Source organism: Bacillus rossius, chromosome 13 (genome assembly GCF_032445375.1).
Source record: "Bacillus rossius redtenbacheri isolate Brsri chromosome 13, Brsri_v3, whole genome shotgun sequence".
Lineage (NCBI taxonomy): Eukaryota > Metazoa > Arthropoda > Insecta > Phasmatodea > Bacillidae > Bacillus > Bacillus rossius.
The window spans coordinates 18,870,754-18,896,364 of NC_086340.1; the positions used below are offsets into that span (position 1 = coordinate 18,870,754).

Here is a 25,611-nt window from a genome sequence, read left to right on the forward strand (position 1 = left end):
TAAACAATGTCTTTAATATAAAATGCACCTGTTGAAACCAAAATTGTGACGCTCATTTCAGTAACGCGATGGAAATGGAAAAAACTTTCTGATTGAAAATTCTGTCGTGTCCACGAAGTTTCTAGTAACGGATGTGTACGGAATGAAAAAATCTGTGCGTTCAATTACCTACAGGATGCACTCCAGAGTCCAATGCATGCTCACTGGCTGGTGAATTGTGTGACGTCTCCGCTGGTTAGTCTCTGATTGGACACCTCTCTGGTCGAGGGGGTCTCTCTCTCTCTCTCTCTCTCTCTCTCTCTCTCTCTCTCTCTCTCTCTCTCTCTCTCTCTCTCTCACTGAGCCACAGTACTTCGCATTACCTGTGGGCCAATAGCAGAACGCATCGCGATGTTGTATTTCAATTTTAGGCTATCGCTAGGGGCATGCAAATTTCGCGAAAATATTCCGAGACTAGCTGAAAGTTAAAGCACTGTAGCATCGCCTGTGTTTCTTGATTGGGTGAGTTTCTTTCAGGTACATGTAGATTTTTACAACACCAATCACCGTGAGTCAGTGCGGAAGCAGAAAAGTCATGATTGGCCCGGTCAAATAAGGCATTGACTTATCTCGCAGACGGCCGTCAATCACAAGGAAGAAACCACTGGTACGGGTATACTATATTGCAGTCTAACAGGCGCTCACATTTATTCGCGAAAAATGCCTGCCCCTAGCTATCGCGAATTGACCCGGCGAATTTCTCCAGTCGCTACGCGAGTGTGGAACGTGATCAATGAGTAAATGAGTTAATTTGCGTCAGGCTCATCGTGTCGCACCCGTAGCGCTATCCGCTATCCCATCGTTAAAGGTCCAAGTGGTGCCCGAAAACAACACACTGGAGGACCTCAGAGGCGTTGGTTGGACCATGTACAGTGGTTTCCTCGCAAAATAAAATTTTAAATAATAGCAAACACGTGTGGTAAGATACCTATGTATAGAGACCTGAAAAATTCGCGGATTCATTTCGTGTTATGCTAAAATTCAAATAATTATACCTTACTGCTGCTTTTTTCATTGGTTCACTGTTAATCTGGAGGACTGATGGCCAATTAGAGACCCTCACTCATGGAAGTGTCGAATCACAGGCCACCCAGTCGAGAAGCCAATGAACAGTTGACATTTGCCCGAGTGTGTAGAGGTTATTGGAGTCTATCCTGGAATTCATTGAACCCGCGAATTTTTCCGGTCACTAGCTATGTATCAGGTTTAATGTTTAGTTAGAATTCTGAGGTATAAAAAATAAAGTTTTTGACAGATAGCAAGAAAACCACACATTCGAGGCCGTCAGAGGCCTTTTAATCATTTACGATGGTTTACTTGCTAAATAAAATTTCTGAATGATAGTCAACAGATGTAGGAAGGCACCTATGTATTAGATTTTCCGGTCCTGTTCCGGGTTCTGTGGTATAGAGACTTGAAAAATTCGCGGGTTCATTTCGTGTTATGCTAAAATTCAAATAATTATACCTTAGTGCTGCTTCTGTCATTGGTTCACTGTTAATCTGGAGGACTGAGGGTCAATTAGAGACCCTCACTCATGGAAGTGTCGAATCACAGGCCACCCAGTCGAGAAGCCAATGAACAGTTGGCATTTGCCCGAGTGTGTAGAGGATATTGGAGTCTTATCCTGGAGGTCATTGAACCCGGGAATTTTTCCGGTCTCTAGGCATAAATAAAGTATATTCGACTGCAAAAGTGAAAACCGTCTTCGAAGGCTCCTTCGGCGTCAAAGCTTCGCGTAGCTTCGGCCCAAATTAGGGACTTTTGAAACCACGAGAAACACGGTGAGTTCCGTATCGTGAAGCATTCGGAGGTTCGGCCGCGGTTGGTTTTTTTTTTATCTCCATTAATCAAATATACTTTTCCGTAAAATGCTTCGTAAGTACAGCAGTTCCTTGGCAGAATACCATTTTTTAAAATTCTGTTACGATTTTTCGCACAACGTGCCGTCGTGAACTATACAGCTGCAATATTGTTTAATGTTCGTGTCGACGAAGAATGCAACTCAGATACACGAAAGGGTTCTTCATACTTGTTCCTAGATAACTGATTCTTCGTATGAAGGAACCATATCGAATTACTACTTACTGGTGGAAATTTAATGTAGACTTAACAAGGTTTTTTTTTTTAAGGTAGGTAGGCCTATCGTTAATGCCCCAAATACGATACTTTTTTTTAGTTCGTGCTTGAAGTAAAATTACGTACGATTGTCCCTCGATATCACATCTTGGAATCTCGTAATTGTTAAGCTAGAAATTCGGGAAATATTCCAAAATTCATTAAACAAATCCGCAATTGATATACTGATTGATTCAATCGATTCCTGTTCTTGGTTTCGATACTTGTTCGTGCAAAAAATAATAATTTTACGTAAAAAAATATTATTTAATGAAAGCAGCTTAGGTTCCTAGTCTACCAGTCTCCAGTAAGCCGATGTTGATGACATATTGGACTCCATCTTGAAAAAATTGTGTTTATTAAGCTAGAAATTCTGGTAAAAAAGGACGAAGTTCATCAAAAAAAGTCAGCGAATAATTAATTGATAGAGACCGGAAAAATTCGCGGGTTCAGTGACCTGTAGGAAGAACTCCATAGTTCTACGTACACTCGGTAAAATGTCACCCACCCATTGGTTGCTGTCTTGTGACACGTCCCAAAGTAGCAGCATGTGATTCGATACAGCTCTGTTTGTGTGTTTTTCATTGGGCCTGGGTCATCCAGGTGAGTTGTGAACCAATAGCAGAGGCAGCACTGAGTTATAACTATTTGTATTTTAGCCTATCGCGAAATGAATTCGCGAATTTTTCCGGTCTCTATTAATTGAATCATCCGATGGTTACAGTGCTTGGGTTAAAAGATTCCAAGGTGGCATCCCAAATATCAAAGATGGTGCCCGTGCCGTATCCAAATGTGTTTCGCGCGCTTCGTGCAACTCAAACGTCCCGTTATTTAACAAACCAGAGACACTACGCGTCCAGACACAATGGAGCCCGTAAAAACGAACGGAGAGCCGCGTCGGAAACAGACGGAACGAGAAAGCCCGGGGCCCCTCGCGAGAGAGAGAGAGAGAGAGAGAGAGAGAAAAGGGGTGGGGACGACTTCAGCCGATGCGTTGTATGCTAATTAGTCCTCGTCATCGCTTGCGTGCTCGGCCCTGTTACCCGGTGCTAATTAGCACGCGCGAGCCTGGAAATAATTAAAAGCGCCGCCGAGCGGCGCGTTTCTCAAGCGAGTCCGCACTTGAGGAGCGTCAGGCCCTCTCGAAATTGTTTGTTGTTAAACACGGTCTTCAGAGCGGGAAAGTAACAATAACGATAGTTCCGCGGCTGTTCCACGCATCCTACAAAACGAAGCAGGATAATAAAGAGGATTACCCTGAGTTGAAGCCACTGAACTTTTGAGTATGCAAACCAGCATTAATTGAAGAAAAAAAGACTCCGTAAACTCGCATTCCATAATACACTCACCGTGGCAGAAAGCTACACGTTAACTCATTTAGAGTCAGGCAATTTTCGCGAGGAAAAAAAATATATTTGAACGACTGTTAGACTCCAAATAGGTAGCCTATACCCACTCCAGTTGTTTCTCTCCCTCGTGATTCGCGGCCGTCTGAGAGAGAAGTCGTTGCCTTATTTGACCGAGAAACACAGGACGCGTTTGCTTCCGCACAGAATTGCTGTGACCGGTGTTGTAACAATCGACATGTACCTGAAAGAAAGTCGCCCAATCACTAAACACAGACGATGCTACGGTGTTTTTTTTTTTTTTTAACTTTCAGCAAGTCTCAGAATCTTTTCGCGAGTTATACATGCCGAAAGCGTAACTCATTATGCTATACTAGCTGCAATACACGCTTAATGGTACAAAAACCCATTTCCCTAACTCAGAAATGCACTATTAGATCTATGTTACATTAAACGTATATATAGGTAGTTAGGACCAGAAATATTCGCGGGTTTCAATGACCTCCAGGGTAGACTCCATTCGGGCTGATGTCACCTACACATTGATAGGGACTGGAAAATTTCGCTGTTTCAATGACCTCGAGGATAGACTCCACGATCCTATTATGTACTCGGAAAAATCACATCTGCTCATTGGCTACTGACGCGTGAGAACTGTCAACTGGAAGGCTTGTGATTTGAAACTTCTTTCGTCGACGGTTATTCATTGGCTCAAGAGTCCTGCAGGCAAACTGTGGTCCAATAGTGAAGCTGCAGAAAGTTAAACGCATTTGTATTCTAGCCTATCACGAAATGAAACCGCGAATTTTTTCGGTATCTACACATTGGCTGCTGACTTGTGAGACGTCCCAAAGCAGCAGCATGTGATTCTATACTGCTTTGGTTGAAATATTCGCGGATTCAATGACCATTAGTATACTCTCCACAGTACTCTGCTTACTCGGGCAAATGAAACCTGTTCATTGGCTGTTGATTTCGTGAGTCGACTCGACTGGTAGGCTGTGATTCGATACTTCTTATATGTTTGAGGGTCTCTAAATTGGCCCACAGTCCTCCCGATCAAACGTGAACCCAATGGCAGAATCCGCACAAAAAGTATAATTATATTATTCGAATGTTAGCATGTCACGAAAAGAATTCGCGAATTTTCCCGTCTCCGTGTATGATGAATTAGCAAAAAAAAATTATTTCGGTGTAGTCTGTAGTTACAACGCTACTCTCTCTCTCTCTCTCTCTCTCCCTCTCTCTCTCTGTGTGTGTGTGTGTTTGTGTGTGTGTTTGTGTGACTTTCTATCTCGCCTAGATGACGTGGCTTGGAGAGTGGTTTCATTTCCTCAGCAGAGAGCTCGTGGTTTCGAAGCGACTTTGTCATCCGGGCCGTCGTGGAGAGGGGAAAACGGGGGAGGGTGGGAGAGATAGAATGTCCACGGAGTTGAGAATCGGTTTGAAAAGGCGAGGGTGCGGTGAATGCCCACCCCCGTCGACAGTTGCGTCCGACGGCGACCGGGCAACAGAGCGCTGCACACAAAATACTTATTCACGGAACGTGGGCCCGCCGTCGCTGTAAAATCGCGAAGGGCCCAGGGACGACCATTCTTAGCTGTACACATTCAGAATATCTCCAATATGTAGAGCCACGGAATTTTCACGCATTTATTTAGTCGCAAGCTAGAATGCAAACCTCCACACTGTCGCACTGTGTTCATGATTGGACCGCAGTTATCTGGACACGCCCCTCTACGACCGTGAGCCAACGATGTCCAGCTAGGAGAGAAGTAAGTGAATCAGGTAGTGCCAAATAACAAGGATAAAAATGTTCTCGCTAAGAAATCAACCAATGGGAAAGTAAACATGGGTCGAGCACACCTATAACTTTGAATTCTATCCTGAGGCCAGAGGAATCCGCGAAATTTCCGGGACTCTACCAATATGTTTACGAAGTAAATAGTATTGAAACTAGGAAATAATACTCCACTGATTTTTTTTTTCGTTTTGCTATTTTCTTGAAGAAATATTTCGAAAACAATTGTGACTATAAAACTAAAGTTGCATCTACCCCTCCGTGTTACCGAAACGTAGTCAGCCAGGCGAAATTTCTGAATTTTAAATCATTGCTATACTTTTTAACCAATAGCAGTTGACGTGTAAAATGTGTCTGACGTAAAAGTTGCCAACAAGTCGTATAGTACGAAATGTTTCTGTTTTGAAAATTCCGCTAGGAATACAAAAAATAATAATAATCTGAAAACGCATTAATCCAACATGACGTGTGGAGACGATAGGGTAACCCTAGGTAATTTCGTGGCAGTGGTTAGTTCGTGACATATTTTTAACATTCTCTCATGGAAATTTCGAAATTTCGTTGGTAGATAGCGCGGCAAATCTGTGTCCGGACTAACTCACGTAGGATTCCCCATAATAGTTCATTTGTTCTCTGTGAGTTTTTTTGTTATTTGATTTTGAATTTTTGTTATGTTTTACGGAAGGCAATCTTAAGTGTGTTTTTGAAAAATATTTGAAAAACTTACAAAACAGGTAAGTGATTGAAATTTGGTGAAATTATATCAAATATCTTAAGCTATTTTTTAGCACCTTAAACGTATTTTTCTTTCAAACCTAAAACCTTTACAGCCTTAGCAACACAAAGAATAATTTAAGGTTTTAGGAGCAGATAATTTTGAGTGTCTTGCAGTTTATTGTTTAATAAATTGTAACGATTGTGTAAACACTAATTCTAAGTATTTTAATAATTGTACCGAAACTAAAGTATGTGAGTTACACTTTGAACATCTTTAACCTTAATTTAGGATATCACGAAATAACCAAGGTATCACGAAATTACCTATTGTAATTTTTGTATAGTGTAAACACAAACGTATAATTGACTAGTTGATTTATTATTTGTTATTTTGCGATAGTATTCTGTCACCAGTTTCTTCTAGTTATCTAATTCTAAACACTAACTGAATTAGAACCTAAAAATTAATCAAATTATTTTCGGAGTGACTTTGAATCTTTAAAAAAAAATATCTATTTTGTTTTTCAGGAGCCTAGATGTATAGATTTTATGACACCTGCATCACTAGTCAATTACCAACAATTTGTTTTGTTCTTGTCTGTCAGATGGCTACAAAATATCGACAGTATAATTAGAAAGACCTTGTCAAGGGTGCACAAATGGTACGAAATGGTTACTCTGTGTTCAAGTCATCGAGAGAATGCAATGTTCCTTGGTCCACTCTTAAAGATTTTATCACAAGGAGCAAGGATGAAGAAAACTTGGGACAAAGTTTACCAAAACTTGGGAAACCTTGAATTATATCAAAGAATTTACAAATATCCAATCGCATTGCCGGAACTTGGTTTTGGGTGACAGTCATTCAAATTCGTCGACTTTCTTACAAACTTGCAGTGATTTCTGGTAAGAAACACCCTTTCAACAGTGATGAAGAAGCAGCAGGCGAATGGTGTTGGAAGGACTTGAAAAATCGATATGGCTTGACACTTCGTGTCCCAGAAAACATTGCTGCATACAGATCATTAATGGCAAACAGATCAATCAATGACTTCTTCACAAGCCTGGATGAACTCCTAAAAAAGTTGCAAATCAAAGACTTTCCTGATCAAATTTGTAACTGCGACGAAACAGGTTTGTCGTACGTTGTTAAGCCTTCTAAAGTTGTAACAGCGATTGGAAAAAAAATATGTCTACAAGAGAACATATGCCGCTCGTGGTGAAAACCACACCATACTGGCATGTGTGAATGCCAGTGGTCATTGGGTACCACCCATGATCATTTTTAATGGTGTTAGGATGAATCATGATCTGCTAAAGGATGCAATCCCAGGAAGCTTAATAAGACTCTCGCCAAAGGGTTGGATGAATAGTGATCTCATTCTTGAGTGGTTCCAGTACTTAATCAACTGCATCCCACCAAAGAGGCCAGTTGTCCTTCTAATGGATTCCCATGCTTCACATGTTTCGGAAGATGTCATTTCACTTGCGAAAGAGAATAGGATTTTCCTATTCACATTCCCGCCTCACTCGGCTCATATTTTACAGCCACTGGATGTTGGAGTTTACCAGCCGTTGAAACAAGCTTGGGGGAAGAGTCTCAGTAGCCACATGAGAGAAAATCCTACTAACAAACCAAGTCGTGCTGATTTTAACAGACTATTTAGACCAGCATTTTTGAGTGCTTTTAGCCCTGAAACAATCATTTCCAGTTTCAAGAAGACAAGTGTTTTCCCACTAATTTCTGATGCTATCTCAGAAGAGACCATAACAACATCAAAATTTACAGAAACATCTTCTGGAACAGCAACTCCACCAGTTGAAGATGTTGACTCTCAACTTTCTTTGCCAACAGCGGTAACTGTAAGGAAGATCCGAGAAACAAACAGAGCTAAGAGAGATCCCAGAGCAAAATGCTTAAATCAACCTGAGGGAGAATCATAGGCAGAGAAAAGACAAAAGGGTAATATGTTAATGTTAAATATAATTTTGTATAATACGAAACTAAGCATTATTATTTTAATTAATATTCACTAAATGTAGTAATTATTTTGATATAGGCAGACCAAAGAAGCAGAGCAATAACAGTGCAGCTGCCAGCACTTCTGGAGAGCAGGAGAGAGATGATGATTGCATGTGTGGAGTTTGTGGCAAGAGTTACAATGACGATGCAAGGAATAAAACTGGAGCCACATGGGTTCAGTGTAGTTTCTGTTTGGTCTGGTATCACACTAAATGCCAAACATTGTATGATGCTGAGGAAGACATGTTCACGTGTGAAGAATGTCAGGACAATTCTGAAGAAGATCAATGTGTTTTATTGTTAAAATCCCTATTTAATTTGTTTTAAAACTATGTTCCATTTATTTTCGGTGGAGGAATGTTTTTATATTTTTACTATTCAATTTAAGGAAACAAACATTATTTTAGTGTGCTTTGTAAACAATTAACATGTAAAACTGAAAAAATAACATACTAAAATTAATTGGCATATTGTTGGAATTTTTTCCTACATAGTTAACAGAGTAGTAAACTATCACGAAATTATCAAGGTATAGTCACGAAATTACCAAGGCTATCACGAAATAACCTAGTATACATACAGATGGACAAAATATTAATTATAAATAACAAAAATAATATAATATAATTTAAAACACAATAAAACTATTAAAATTGAGTGTGTAGGTACTATATGCTAACAAAGACTTGTAATTATTGGTATCATTGAAATGATCATAAAATGACATTTTATCACAAAATTACCCAGGTTTACCCTACTTTATTTTTCTAAAACCATTATGGTGAAGATGTGTCTTGCAAACTTAATAAATTTATTTGAAAACACAGTTTTCATACACATTTGCCCCGTTCTGCATTATTTTAAAGAATTCTGCGTTAAAATTTCGTGTCAGATTTTCGTTTTGGTAGTGTATTCGCAACATGAGAACACGTTAATTTGCTCCTTACCGAGGTTAGGTGTTGTGGTACTTGCACAAGCCGACTTTCTGCCGCTCGGTCGCCGCGACAGAAAGTCGCGGCTTCAGGCGATAGTCGCTTGACCCTGCACACGATCGTCACTTCCGCCGCAGCATCAAGACGGATGTCGTAGAGTTGGCAAGCCTCCGTGTACTCCTTGCTCGGTACGCACGAGCCGAAAGAAAAAAACCTACCTTTTGGTTGTCTGTAAAGTCGGTTTACGGACGATAGTTTAACGTGACAATGTCATAACTAGAGACCCGGAAAATTCGCGGGTTCAATGACCTCCAGGATAGACTCCAATATCCTCTACACACTCGGGCAAATGCCAACTGTTCATTGGCTGCTGATTTGTGAGTCGTCTCGACTGGGTGGCTTGTGATTCGACACTTCTATGAGTGAGGGTCTCTAAAAGTGTTTCAAGTTTAATGTGCCTCGAAAAAGTCAAATCGATGGTTGTTCCAATCGAGTGGAAGAGAGATAGATGCGGCGCAAGCGTACAATGTGCGTAACGGGACACAGCGTTACGGGACAATGTGTGTAACGGGACACTTTTTCGTGCGTGTAGCCGGCGTTCATCGATTTATTGGACGTTGTCACGTCAAAAAAACAACTAATGAATCCGCTAGTAAGTCAGCGACTTACGCTCTAATCATGCTGGGTTTAAGCCATGCAGGAGAGATAGCATGCACCGTGTGCTAGGAGGGGAATTGGCCAGCCATGGCAACGTTTTAGCCATGACTAACTCCCTTCACTGACTGTACTAGACTAAAACTAGATAAGTTGGGCCCAGGTAAAACCTGCATAGAAACAGGGAAAACCCTAAGCTCTTGCATGCGGGATGCAAAACTTCATGCATTAATTCCATGCAGGTTGGTTCCGGGAAACAGAGGGATGGTTCAGGAAGAAGAGTTGGACAGAGCAGAATGTCTATCATGTGGGAGTTGGGCGCTTGGACTTTATGTCCGTATTGGGTTAGGGTATACTTTGTTGCAGTTTAATAGGAGTTCGGATTTATTCGCGAAAAAAAGGCCTGCCACTAGCCATACGTAGAGACCGGAAAAAATTCGCAGATTCCTTTCGAGACAGGCTGGAATCCAAACTCGTTTAGCTTAATGCTGCGTCAGTGATTGGACCGCAATTTACCTGAAGGACTCTGAGCCAATGGCAAACATTCAACAAAAGAAGTATCGAATCATAAGAATCGCAGTAAAAAGGTGTCCCGAGTCGGTAGCCAATGACCAGGTGATAGTTGCCCGAGTACATAGAGAATCGTGGAGTCTATCCTAGTGGTCATTGAAACCGCGAATTTTTCCCGTCCCTCCCTAGCCCATACGTCAACAGCGAAACAAAGACGACACGTTCTCGTTAGCAGAAGCTTTTGGGATCGCATGCGGCGGCATCGAATTTCTTACTTTCCCGCAAACCCGTCGAACCGAGCTCGGTGTCAACACGCACCACCAGGGTAAACAGACACCGCGACGCGAACACACGGCGGGGGCGAATCTAATGGAGCTGTTAGTTATAGATCCATTATCTGGCGCGTGGGAGCTGCATCCTGCTCGCGAACGGTAAACCGATACCTTTCAGTTTCCACCAGCGGGGTTCTGCTGTTACCTGTCTGTGTGTGTCCCCGTAAGCTTCTGGCACGCTGTGCATCAGTGGCGACCGCGAAGGAAAAAAAAAAAATCTCGGATTCATTTCACGATGGGCTAGAGACAGGAAAAATTCGCGATTTCAATTACCTGTAGGATATACTCCATGATCCTCTATGCACTCGGGAATATTACATCTGCTCATTGGCTACTGACTCGTGACACCTTTTAACTGGGACGCTAGTGATTCGATACTTCTTTTGTTTAAGGTTTTTCATTGGCCGAGTATCATTAGGATAAACTGTGGCCCAATCACCGATGCAGTAAAAAGGCAAACGTTTTTGGATTCTAGACTATCACGAAATGAATCCGCGAATTTTTCAGGTCTCTACTAATTATCCAATCTGCGACTGGCACACGTTTTATCTGGGGGAACTCTTGAGCCAATGGGAAACCCTGAACCAAGAAATTGCCGTATCACGGACAATCTATAGTTCAGACGTTCAACGAGTCAGCAACCAATGAATGAACAGGTGTCATTTTTCCCCGAGTATGCAAAGGACTGTGGAGTCCAGCCTAGAGGACAATGAAACCGCGAATTTTTTTCCAGGTACCTATGTATCAATCTTGAAAAATTCGCGTTTTTATGTGGCATCAGCCTAGAATGCAAAGGTTTGTTCACTTGGAACATCATTTCAGGTCATTTGATCACAGTTTATTCGATACGCCTCTGAAGGACTAGAAGCGAGTGAAAAGTACCTGATCTAATATTGAATTTTGCAAAACGTTTTATTTTTTTTCTTAAGACGTTACTATGGTATGACTTCCGGAAACATTTTGTACGGTTTCTCAATTCATGCTGCATAGACCCCAAAACCATCAACATATCAAAAGTGTGTGTAGGTGTGTGTGCGTGTGTGTGTTGGTGTGCATAGGGGTGCTATCATAACATAGGAACACACAAGATAGATTTGTCTAAGTTTTGACAGTTAAAATTGTGCCTTTCTAAGTTATGACGTTACTAAGATGTGTAGTTCGGCGTTTTGGGTTTCTAAGATACATAATGTTCGCAGGCTTTCACGGCCATTGCCTGGTGTAGCTTGGCTTCTGGGTTGTAGCCGTGTCCTTGGCGACCTACAGCAGGTAACTGCTCCCTTATGATGGCGACTGCAATGTCGACCGAAACGTCGGTGAATTATTCGCCAAGGACACGGCTACAACCCAGAAGCCAAGCTACTTCTAAGATACACGTTTCTAAGGTACGACAGTTCTAAGTTGTGATAGTTCTAAGTTATGATTTGCTAAGTTATGTGTTTTGGTGTCATGTGTTTCTAAGTTATGATCGTTCTAACTTATGAATAGAGACCTGTAAAATTCGCGATTTCAAATCCCTAAAGGATAGACTCCATGATCCTCTATGCACTCGTGCAAATTACATCTGCTGATTTGTTACCAACTCGTAACGCCTGTTGACTGGAATGATTGTGATTCGCTAATTCTTTTGTTAAAGATTTTTCATTGGCCCAGAGTCCTTCAGATAAACTGTGGCCCAATCACTGAAGCAAAATAATGTCAAAAGTATTTGGACTCTATCCTATCGCGAAATGAATTCGCGAATTTTACAGGTCTCTACTTATGAATGTTCTAAGTTGTGTGTTTCTAAGTTATGTGTGGATCCCTTGTGTATACACGGCCTACAAAATTCGACTGCAAGTTCATCACGGAAAAATAAGTTTAAAAACGTCCGTATGACTTTGGTCTAAAGTGCCTCCCACGTCTTCGGAGTTGGGGATGAATAACATTTTTCTCGTTAACAACTCGCTAATAACCCGGGGCTTCGCTCGCACAACCTCAGCGCAGAGCTAATATTCTACCATTGTTAGAAAAGTATGTGTTTTATTCCAAACATTTAAACTAAAGAAATAGACACAATTAATTGTCAGATGTATAAAAGATTTTTTGCGTAACAAAACCTTGTAAGAATATTTTTCTACGTGGTTATGCGTTAAATTTTTTTTTAATTTTTATCATAGATTTGGTATCTAATATTATTTCCCGTTTTAATGTGTTCGAGGATATATTTTACTTTTATGATATTACACCTCATTTTCAATTCATGAGAAATACAATTTTTTTTTAAATGGGAAGTACGCGCCTGTTACACTTAATTAAGATGATGCCATCGTTTACACTTACACTTTCATCTATTTTAGTTAAAGCTATGCTTTAATTAATTATATAATTACACATTATTACAGATATCTACTTTATTTAAAAATTTTGGAAACAATTGCACCTTTATCTAAAATGTAGATTACAAGTACGACATTTATTTTCGAACATGTTAGTTTATTCTTAGTAATTCTTAGTATTGCTTAAACAAAATAAATGTTTCACCCCTATTTTATTTTCACAAATTTGGCCTTTGTAGAAATTAATAACTACATATTTAATATAATGGATATATCCATTAATCAAATAAAACAAAACTCATCCAGTTATTTTTTAACGCAGAGTAGAAATCCAAAATATTTTTATTAATTGGAAACATAAAGTTTTTTTTTTAATTTATAATAAATATTCACCCCTGCTACAACTTAAGAGGTAATATTTTGGAGAACGATGAATTAGATAATTTAGTTTAGGATATGTTTACTAATCACTGTCAATATTCTAAATTAAGTTTGATTTAACCAGAAGATATTATTATTAGTTTACATTTAAAAACCATTTTTACAATCCTACACTTCTTAAGAAATAGAATTTAGGCGAGTAGTAAAAATGACTTTGTAGATTTTTCATGTTTATAAAAATAAAATCGCATAAATTACATCCCACTTGATTAGCTTCAGAGAAAAAACTTTTATAATAAAACAAAACTGACCGCATTTTGTCCCCTTTTGCGGTCAAATATAGAATGTTTTCCATACAATGTATTTATGTTGTTTCTTGCGTTCAGCCTTAATTTCTATGGATTAGTATTTTTTTATAAAATAATTACCCCTTGATTACTCCCTTTAAGTTCGAATAACAAAAAAAAATTAATAATCAATAAATGCATTTCAAAACTCTATATGATTGTTATTCATTCTTAATTTCTTACCCTAAGATCAAGTAGAGCCGTAAGTACCTATGCATTTTTAAAAACAAACTTAAACCCGTTACACCCTTTAGGGGCGGAATATCGCAAAATGGTAAAATAATGTTCAATATATTGTTTCATTATTATTACTTAGTAATTTACATCGTATTTAATTTGTTTTGGAGATACGATTTTTTAAATAAATCATAAATTTCTCCTTTTCACAATCTTAAAATAGATAAATAAAAAAATACGATGCATAACTCCACATGTAAGTTTTTCTTTCTTACTTTCTTACCTCAAAATTTAATTGAATAATTGGTGATAATTTTTCGTTTTAAAACCATACTTATCCAGTTTACACCCTTAGTTTTTAATTTCACCAAATGGTAAATTGCGGTTAGTAGTTTTCGTATGTTTATTAATGTTTTACCCAATATATTTTCTAATGCATGATAAGAGTCAGATATAATTATTTATCTTAAAACCCCATTTACCCCTTTCACCCTTTAAGTGTTGAATTTCGCAAAATGGTCAAATTGTTGTTGGTAGTTTTCGGAAATGTATTATTGGTAACGAATGCTTGATTAGCTTTGGAGATAGAGTTACATATCTTAAACAATATTACCCTTCTTCACATCTTTTGAGTTGAATTTCTCAAAATTGTAGGTACAATTGTTGTTGGTGGTTTCTGTATGTTTATTATTAGTACTTAATATTTTTATTATGTTTGTTTAGTTTTTTGAGATGAAATTATATAACTAGGGACCGGAAAAATTCGCGTTTTCAATGACCTATAGGATAGACTCCATGATCCTCTATGTACTTGTGCAAATTACACCTTCTGATTGGCTACTAACTCGTTACACGTGTTAACTGGGAAGCTTGTGATTCGATACTTCTTCTGTCGAACGTTTTTCATTGGTCCAGAGTCCTTCAGATAAAGTGTGGTCCAAACACTGAAGCAGCAAGAAAGGCAAATGTATTTGGATTCTAGCTTATCGCGAAAAGAACCCGCGAATTTTTCAGGTCTCTGCTAATCAAGCGAATGGCGACAGTATCGACCGGAACGAATGTGTGTTTTCCGGTGGAGGGGGGGGGGCGGCACTTAACGGAAGCTGCGACTCGTTCGCGAGTCACAGGATGTCGCGTGCTGCATTATTCATCGCCTTCGCCTCGGTGGCTTTGATCCGTCCAATCCCCGGCTCGGCGGCGTGTTCGAGTGGCGTGTAAATAAATGTCAGACGGAGAGTTGCGCCCTTGGGTGACCCCCGCCCGGTCAGAGGTGTGTCTGCGTCGTCGAGATGGGACGACAAGTGCGACATTCGCTGGTGCCTCTAGCGCGGCGTCGCCCCTAATCCCGGGGCCATGAACTGGCGTGAAGTCTAATCTTTTGGTAGAGACCGGAAAAATTCGCGAATTCATTTCGCGATAGGCTAAAATACAAGTGCTGTCTCTGCTATTGGTTCACAACTCACCTGGATGACTCTGGGCCAATGAGAAACACCCAACCAAAGCTTTATCGAATCACAGGCTGCTACGCTGGAACGTCTCACAAGACAGCAGCCAATGACTGGGTGGCATTTGATGGAGTGTACGTAGAACTATGGAGTTCATCCTACAGGTCTTTTAACTCGCGAATTTTTCCGGTCCCTGTATTTTGGGGACACGGATTATTTTCCCAGGATTCTTCTGGCCTCCAGATGTACTGCAAACATATATGCCTTAGGATTCTTTAATTGTCTCAAAACTGTTCCCACCACCCCCCTCTACGACCGTGGGCGAGTCAACCGCCAGCAACCAGTAGAGAGACCGAATCACGTGTACCCACTCAAAAGGAAGGGGAGGTTCTACAGTTAAGGAACCAGCCGATAGGGAAGCATATCAGTAGGGGCAGGCATTTTTCGCGGAAAAAAATTTTTTTGGACGCCTATTAGACTGCAACAATCTATACCCGCACCAGCGGTTTCTCCCTTGCGATTGGCGGCCGTCTGTTTGAGAAGTTTCTGCCTTATTTAACCAAGCCATTCAGGACGCGTTTTCTTCCGCACTGAATTGCTGCAATTGGTGTTCTATCAATCGACAAGCACCTGAAAGAAACTCACCCAATCACGAAACACAGTAATCGCTACATCGTTTTAAATTTCAGCTAGTGTCTGTATCTTTTCGCGAAATATGCATGCCCCTACGTATGAGGTTTGCAGTATACATGGCACTGGAAATTTCAGCCGGGAACGAAACGAATCCACGAAGTTTCTGGGACTCTACTTATCGTCGTGCATTGGGAAACTATGATATTTTAGTGGTAACCACAACACTACCTTTATGGCGGGGAAATTATGATAAATTTCCATAGAGTGCTTTAAAAAATCTGCGCCTGTAGTTTCATTCCTAAATATTAGGGTAAATCCAGGAGAGACGCCGCACATTTGAAAAATTATCTGTAGAAAAATATTTATTGGATAATAATTTGACATACACGATGTTACATACACTACAGAAAAACTAGATACACTTATTAGAATAACAATATGTTTCGAAATAACAACAATTTCTAGGGCTTGGTTTTTTTTCCTCAGCATTATGTTACCTAGAGGAGAGATGCCGCACTAATGAGGATAGATGCCGCACTTTATTTATTTTTTGTTGAGAGTTAAGTTTTCTTTTGCTTCTCTTCCACATTCATTACACAATGTGCCGTTCAAAGTACGTGTTTCATGAAGCCACTTTGCACGCATGCTGCACTGAATCCAGTCCACCTTGAAAGTAGTTTTGTACAAGTTTTCCCAACATTCACAACAAATATTGTCAGTGTCAATACCAGTTTGAGTCATACAAACACTTTGATTTGTCTTGTTATATTCTTTACGATATGTTTTCTTCCTCTTCACTCCTTTATAAGAAGCCATATGCTTGTTCATTTCGGGTGATGCTGATATGAAATTATTTTTCTCTTTCGATCTTTCTAAATTCTCTCTTGTGGTAATCATCGGTGCACATTGTTTAAATCTTCGTTTCTGATGAGGGGCTGGTTGCGGAAGTGGGCTTATATCATGGATGTACTGTGGTGGAGTTTCTTTAGATGTGGAGGGTGAAGGATCTGTTTTACTATAGTTTTGACTCTGAAATGAGATTTCAATTGAACTGTAGATAACTCTAGTGACTGAATAGACCTATTTGGGATAGTAGGAGCATTAGTTAGGCTATATCCAACAAGTACTTCAACAGTCTCAGGAGCAGCATGACTACATTCCGTTTTTACAGAAGCCGAATATGCATCAGAAATTGAACAAAAATGGTCGGGAATCGTATCAGGTTTAAAAGGTAAAATTCAAGTCGTCTCAAATCCTGAAACAACATTACCAACGGTAGCATCTTTTTTTTTCATTCATTACCAATGAGTAGAGACCTGTAAAATTCGCGATTTCAAATCCCTAAAGGATAGACTCCATGATCCTCTATGCATTCGTGCAAATTACATCTGCTGATTGGTTACCGACTCGTAACACTTGTTGACTGGAATGATCGTGATTCGCTAATTATTCTGTTAGAGATTTTTCACTGGCCCAGAGTCCTTCAGATAAACTGTGGCCCAATCACTGAAGAAAAATAATGTCAAAAGTATTTGGACTCTATCCTATCGCGAAATGAATCCGCGAACTTTACAGGTCTCTACCAATGAGCTGTCCTGCTTGATATCTGGTTATATTCCGGCTTTGATGCTCTCGCATCACACGCTATCCTCTTTGTTGTTTGTAGCTTCCCTTCAAAAGCCCAAAAAAAAAAACACGAGCGTTCCAGTGATTGGAGTGCTTCAGTTGTATGGCTGGACAAACAAACTACATAAGTTTTCTTTTCAGAAATTTCAAAAAATTAGAAGCATGTCCATCAAGAATGAGATATGTTTTTCCTGTTGGTTTTCTTGGTGCAAAATGTTCTAAAAACCACCGAAGAAATAATTCAGCAGTTATTTAGGAGGCTTTTGGAGTCATGTCCACATCTTAACGAGCATCACAGAACTCTTCCTCTTTGTTTACACCTTTCATTATAAGCACTGGAGGTAGGTAAGTATCTTCCTTCTGGATTAAAACATCCTATTAAAGTGGAGTTTCCCCTCCCCCTTTTTTTCTTTAGGTGTCTATGTGTGGATATTTGTAGAACCTTTGCTTGCTAACATTTCCCTGGTATATTAATAGGAGGGAATCCCGATTCATCAACACTAAAAACGTGACCTTGTTTGTCCACATTAAATAAAGTAATCTGTAGCTATTCGTAAGACTATAATTATAACAAAAATGTTTTTTACACTGCGGCATCTCTCTAATATTTTTGCGCAGCATCTATGCTAATGTTGAATGAGAGATACCGCACTTAATGACTTGAGTAAGGAAACGGTTCTTTTATCATGCCTGAACATCACAATATTCACAACACAACAGAGAAGTAAATAAAAACGTATTAAGCAATAAACTTATGAACACAAATAGTAAAAAGGCTTTATACATACTTTCATTAAAAAATTTCGGGCCAAAACTCCTTGCTTCATCTAAAAAAAAAAATCGGTTATCACAAGCGTAACAAAAAATTTATCCGGGAGTACTAACAAGGCTTCGATGGGTGGATACTAAACACGTTCAGCTCGACCGGTGCTGTGATCTGTGTGGGAGTTTAGAAACTATCACGGGTGCGGCATCTTACCTGACGCGGCGTCCCTCCTGGAATCACCCTATTCCGAAAACACCCATATTTAGGGACTGGAAAAATTCGCTGTTTCAATGACCACTAGGATAGACTCCACGATTCTTTATGTACTCGGGCAACTATCACCTGGCCATTGGCTACCGACTCGGGACACCTGTTTTACTGCGATTCTTATGATTCGATACTTCTTTTGTTGAGTGTTTGCCATTGGCTCAGAGTCCTTCAGGTAAATTGCGGTCCAATCACTGACGCAGCATTAAGCTAAAGGAGTTTGGATTCCAGCCTGTCTCGAAAGGAATCCGCGAATTCTTCCGGTCCCTAGTCATTGCCATAAATTAGAGGTGGTGTCATTTCGCGATAAGCTAGAATCCAAATGCGTTTAACGTTTCGCTGCTTCCGTATTGGACCACAGTTTACCTGAAGGACTCTGAGCCAATGAATAACCCTCAACTAAATAATTATACAATCGCAAGCATCCCAAGTTAACAGTTCTCCCGACTCAGTAACCAATGAGCTGGTGTAATTTTCCCGAATACATATAGGATCGTGGAGTCCATCCTAGAGGTCATTTAATATTCCTGTTTCGAATCATTAGGGACCTTCTCGTAACTTGTCAGCCTTGATTCCCGCCGAACATGATGAAGAAAAGGGTGACTTATTACACGCTAAATTAATGTCTATGTTAATCTGAGAACGAATCACACGTTAATAACCTACCTATAATTCAAACTCGCGACTACATTGTCTGAATCTTCGGGATCGATACACCCATTATTCCTTAAGATGTAACTTTCATTTTTTTTTTTAGAAATATTTAAAAGTTCGTTAATTTCTACAATAAAGGCTGTTGCTGAATAAATTTGCGATATTTGAAACTCTTCTGCACTACCCTGTGATATTAACGACATTTAGTTTAAAGTTGATTAAATGTTTCAGCATATTTCACTAATTTTAATACTTTAAGGCAAAGATCACACATTTAGAGATTTACAAAATTATAATAAAGTTTTTATTGACATAACTATTGCATTTGTAGGCATTCTTAGAAATTGGTAAACTGTTTGTAGCATCCGGTCGTAATTAACTCCATGTATTCCATCAAATTATATGCTATGCTTTAACGAAGCTGAATTTTCACAATTTAACGATGGAAAATTGTTGAAGCCTAAAAAAACTGTTGAAAACAAGATCGCATATTTCGGTTCCCATCTTTTTCCCTCAAAAGTATGACGTAATTTAGCTCACGACTTTTTTTATCAATGGATGTAATATAGTGTTATTAATTCACGTATTTCAATTTTTTTTATACGACTGTAGATGGAAACAAGTTAATTAAAAGATCCTACGTGAAAATGGATTTCAATATCGGTACATCTAAACAGCCCGTACCATTTGAATTTCTGGTTCTCTTTTTTTTTTTCCCACCCCCAATCGTCTCTCTATTGGGAACTCCGCTTGTTTCACGGATGCTGACTAAGCGAAAGGAAAATAGTAAAAAAAAACAGCTGAATATAAAAATTCTGCTGGGAGCAGCAGTGTTCCTGGGCATTTAATCATTTTCTCGATATCTCGTTTAAAGCATTCGCGTGTAGCTTGCTGGCATTCATGCGCGGAAGAAATAAAAACCGTCGCATAGCGCTCGTGATTGGACACCGACTTCGCGACACACTCGTCGATGATTGGTCCGCTGGTGGGTAGTAAGGACGCTTCGTGCGTTTTGGTTCGATCCCCGCAAGCCAAGAAGATTTTTTTTTTTCATTTTACTGTCGTTTCTAGAGAACGGAAAAAAAATTGCTGTTTCACCTCGTGATATGCTGGAATCAAAATGCGTTTAACTTTCTGTTGTTTTCTTATTGGACCACAGTTTACCTGAAGGGTTCTCAGCCAATGAATAACCCTGGAAAAAAAAAAAAGAAGTATCGGATCATGAGTAGAGATCGGAAAAATTCGCAGATTCATTTCGCGATAGTCTGAAATTCATATACATATAACTTTCAGCTGCTTTTGTTATTGGCTCACTGTTCATCTGGGCGACTCTGGGCCAATGAGAAACCCTCAACCAAAGAAGTAACGAATCACGGCCAAACCAGTTGAGACGACTCACAAGGTCAGCAGCCAATGAACTGGCGTTATTTTCCCGAGTGTACAGAGGACTGTGTAGACTATCCTGAAGGTCATCGAAACCGCGAATTTTTCAGGTCCATAATCATGAGCCTCCCAGTTTACAGTTCTCGCGAGTCATTAGCCAGTGAGCTGGAGTAATTTTCCCGAGTACATATAGAATTGTGGAGTCTACCCTTGGAGGTCATTGAAACCGCGAATTTTTCCAGTCTTTTGTCACTACTAGGGTCAGGCATTTTTCGCGGAAAATACTGCAATACGGTATGACTGCATCAGCTGTTTCTTCCTTGTGTTTGGCGGTCTTCTGTAAGAGAAGCCATTGCCTTATTAGAGAGAGCCACTCAGGACGCCCTGAATTTCTGTGATTGGTGTTATAACAGTGGACTCGTACCTGGAAGAAACTAACACAATCACGTAACACATACGATGCTACAGTTTTTAACTCTCACCTAGTCCCGAATTCATTTCGCTAAAAAAAAACATATCCCTTTATTTTACTATTATTTAATGGATATTTCTGAAATTTTAAGGCAATACTTCACTTTACTTGGTTGTCTTTTTGCAAATATTTTCAACAAATATTACATAATGGGCGGGGAAAAAAATATCGCGTAAGTGTACGAAATTATTATCACTTGCGTTCCTTTTTACACCCATTATGAAAGACGTATTGTTAGGGGCATGCAGATTTCGTGAAAAGATTTCGACACTAGCTGTAAGTTAAAACACTGTAGCATTGTCTGTGTTTCGTGATTGGGTGAGGTTCTCCCAGATACACATCGATTGAAACAACACCAATTACCGTAATTCAGCAGGAAGCCAACGCGTACTGAGTGGCTCGGTCAAATAAGGCAACGACCTCTCTCGCAGACGGACGCCAATCACAAGGAAGAAACCACAGGTGCGGGCATACCTTGTTGCAGTCTAATAGGCGTTCAGATCTTTTCGCGAAAAATGCCTGCCCCTACGTATTGGATATCTGTTGAAAATTTTTTGTAGCAAAACGACAAATGAATGGTAGGTGTCGTGTTGAAAGTTCAGAAATAGCCTTCAAAATTTAAGAAATGGCAAGCATGAATTTGCTCGTAACCGAGATTAGGTGTTGCACATCTCTGGCGAGTACTGAAAGAAAAAAAAACTCATTCACATGTTCTCTCTCTCTCTCTCTCTCTTCGGAAGAGGAAGGCTGCTGTCTCTTTTCCCTGATTCCCCCCTTCTCCTTTATTGCTAGTTGTTCCCTTTTTGCGCGGAGCGAGAGTAAAAACTGAAATACTTGTTTAGACCTGTCGGGAGAAGCCCTCTTGTTGACTTCTCAACGTCAAAAGCACGACGCCAGGCAATCATTAAGAGAAACGTGAAGGGGAGGGGGGGGGGGGAGAAATATCCACAGCAAATGGAAGCAATATAAGCTCGGAGGCCTCAGAAAGGCGAGCCCAGGGTCCACGGCAATAGACATTAGAGGAACTCGCACGGAGCTAATACCATTATCCTCTCGCACAGAGAGAAACGCCACGAGATGCCCCTGAAATTACATCTTTCCTTTCCTGGACTCTTTGCTTCCCTCAGAGGTGGGTTTTATTATCTTTTTTTATCGTATCATGAGCAATCCCTCTGCAGGAATGCAATTTGTTTGGTCTCGAGTGGTCGCGGACTAAACTGTCATGTGTCTTGGAATTCCAAAAATGTAAATAATACACACAGCGCAGTTAATTTTGGCGGATTAATTTCACTCGGGGCTTTTAAACAGAGACTTCCCCCGGAAATCTCGCGAATTCTTTCGGTCACCGGTTAGACGCTGCAAAAATACATAATCTTAGTTTGGCTTTGCTGATAGGTTCGTAATTGTACCGCCACTCCCCTCTACGACTGCGGGCCAGTCGACCACCAGCTAGCGGCGGAGAGAACCAATCACGAGGATCCACTCAAAAGAATGGGAGGTTCCACGTAAGGAATCAGCCAATAGGAAAGCTTTGAGGGTACAGTTTACAAGATGAGTCTGAATCTTCGGCTGCAGGTTCATCACGATAAATTAATGTGAAATCATCTGTACAACTTATGGTTAGAGACCTGTAAAATTCGCGGATTCATTTCGCGATAGGATAGAGCCCAAATACTTTTGACATTATTTTGCTTCAGTGATTGGGCCACAGTTTATCTGAAGGACTCTGGGCCAATGAAAAATCTTTAACAGAAGAATTAGCGAATCACGATCATTCCAGTCAACATGTGTTACGAGTCGGTAACCAATCAGCAGATGTAATTTGCACGAGTGCATAGAGGATCATGGAGTCTATCCTTTAGGGATTTTAAATCGCGAATTTTACAGGTCTCTACTTATGGTCTAAAGTGTTTCCCAAGGTTGGTATACGCCTTGGAAGATGGATCTGAAAAACATTTGTGTTGTAAATAATAGAGAAAGTAATTAAGATTGAACACTGAGCGTCTGTATTGCGTTTAATTGAACGAAGCTCTACAAACCACAGCTTATTTTGTCGCTGTTGTTAAATAATTGCATTAATTTAATTTGGGCTAACACCTTTATTTTCCACGTATTACTCTCCTAAAAAAAAAAAAAAAGGCTCTTTACACCACGTAAAACTCGGGAAAATACCGAAAATTCAGCTTATATTTATACATACAAATAATAATAACTGTATACGTGTACATGATGTGCTGTAAAATATTTTTTTCTGTTACAAAATGTATGGAACCAAATCTTGATATATTTTTTTTTGTAATTATTAATTTTCAAACAGTTTAAGGTATTAAATCTAAAAAAAAAAGTAAAACTTCTAACATTTGTACGTACGTACACTAACGCTTTTGTATTAATATTATGTTTTATTAACATTTATTTGTCATTATTGTACAAAATTACAAACAATAATTTTGCAGGCAGGTTGATCCAGCCTGGAGTGGAACTAGCCGGCGAGATATTCTTAGCTCTAATTGTAAGTAAGGATGTGTGACTACGTGCCCGGGTGGTAGGGGGGGGGGGGTAGGGGATGAGATAGGGACGGTAAGGAATGAGGGGAACAGAGGGTTTTGGAAAATTGGATGGATCAAAGTTTATCCTCCAAGCGGCAGGACTTTATGGGACGTCGTGGACGAAGAAGACTGGCTCGGCTGAAGCTAAACGTGAAAGCGTTGATAAGAGAGGGACAGGAGAAGACTATATATATATATATATATATATATATATATATATATATATATATATATAGTCAAAGCATTGTTTCTGAGGAGAATGCCAAGATTCGCAAAAACCTTTCCCAGGCATAGCCGAAGCTTACTGGTTGCTCGTGCAGTTTCATGGTCTGGTTTTTTTTTTTTGTGTGCGAGTTTAACGTATGTGTGTCAATACAGAATAGTTTCGCTTATCCGACATAAAAGGGGCCGGCACAACGTCAGATAAGCGAAAATTTCTGATAATAGGGAGAAGTAAAAAAAAAAAAGCTTCTTAAACGCTAAGCTACATTGTATCGTGGAATTGTACGTACATATTTTATCATACACATTACGGATCTTACATCGTAATCATGTTCTAGGGGTACAACTTACAGTTACAGAATTATTTTCTGAAGTTACGAGTGCCATATATTTTACACTTTTAAGTGTAAGTCTTGTGAGGATTTAAAGAAAATTTTTTACTGTAGTCTTGTTTACCTGATGAGTGCCGTTTCTTCTCTGCAAAATCTCGCCATCTTTGCGTCATTATTATGTCACTTCCTGTAGCTTCTTGTTGCTCAATGTATTTAATTACAGTCTCTAGAGCCTTAACTCCGTCGTTATGTGAAATTCTGCGAGGCTTCATCTCCACTTTCGTTGGCATCGCAGTTTACAATAGCGAAAAATTTCTCCATCATTTGTTTAATACTGATCATCAGTTTCCATACAACTTTAGATTTCCTGCAAATATGCATCCTCACATCCAGGAATACTTGCACTAAGGTTCGAATGGTTTCTTCGGCTCCGTGTGTGCTTTGCGTGTCCGTACTTGCATCATTATGGAGCAGTTTTTTTTCCATGATTTGGCAATTATTTGAGCCCTTACATCAGCCCAGGCCACTGCAACCCAATAAGCAACATCCTTCACATTAACGCGTTTCAATTTGTCAATAATGTCTCGCCCTTCATCGATTTCTTCCATCACAGTAGACAGTAGCTTCCTGCGGTAGTTCTTTTTAATCGTTTCCATAGGTTGGCATATGGCAGTAGCATTGGGAGGCAAAAACATTGCCTTAATGTCACCATCTCGAAGCTCCTCACATCAGGGTGCGTTTGAGCATTATCTAACAACAAAACGGCTTTTTTGAGTAATTTTTTTTTCAAATACTTTTCTATTGAAGGGGTAAATTCCTTTTTAAAAAAAGCCAGTGTATGAAAATTTCACTGCTCATCCACCCGTATTTCTGGCTGTAGTATTTTACAGGAGGATTATCTTTTGAAATTGTTTTAAAGTCTCTAGGATTTTTTGATATTTCCAATAACTACAGGGTCTATTTTGAAGTTTCTGTAGCTTGTAGCCAGGGACTGTCGCTTCAGTTGTGGCTGCTAGACTCTTTCTAGGTAACATTTAGTAATTAAGCCCTTTCTCATCACCGTCAACTATCTGATCATCCATATTAGGTTTTCAGTTTCAATAAATTCCTAAAATCTTATCTTGAACACTTCCATACCTTCAAAGTTCGATGACAGTTTTACACCACAAACACTCAACTTTCGGATGCCGTAGCGCTTCTTCCATCGGTCGAGTCAACCGACACTTGCTGTGAAATCTGGGTTCCCTTCATTGAATTCATCATGAAAATACAATGCCTTTTGCTGTAAAAACAGGCCCTGAAATAGGCACAACATTGCCCCTGAGCTGTGTAAACCGAACATAAAAATCTTTGCTAACTTTTTCAGTCACATTTTTTTTCCATAGTTTTTCTTTCTCTGAATGCTCCCTATGTAACTCTTCATGCACGCCATTTTTATACTTCTGCTTTTCTTTTGTCTCCTACTGTTACCCATACAACGCCAAAGTCGTCAGCTATCTCCTACATTGTCTCTCCTTTGTCCAATCTCCTGATTGACTCAATTTTTTGTTCTATCGATACGTCTTTCTTCCTT

At 39.7% G+C, this 25,611-nt stretch overlaps 1 protein-coding gene across 1 annotated transcript in view; it reads right to left on the reverse strand.

The window, feature by feature from the left end:
• The window catches only part of LOC134538304 (neuroendocrine convertase 2-like), a 358,913-nt gene that overhangs the window by 234,598 nt on the left and 98,704 nt on the right, over positions 1 to 25,611 (reverse strand). The window lies entirely within an intron of this gene.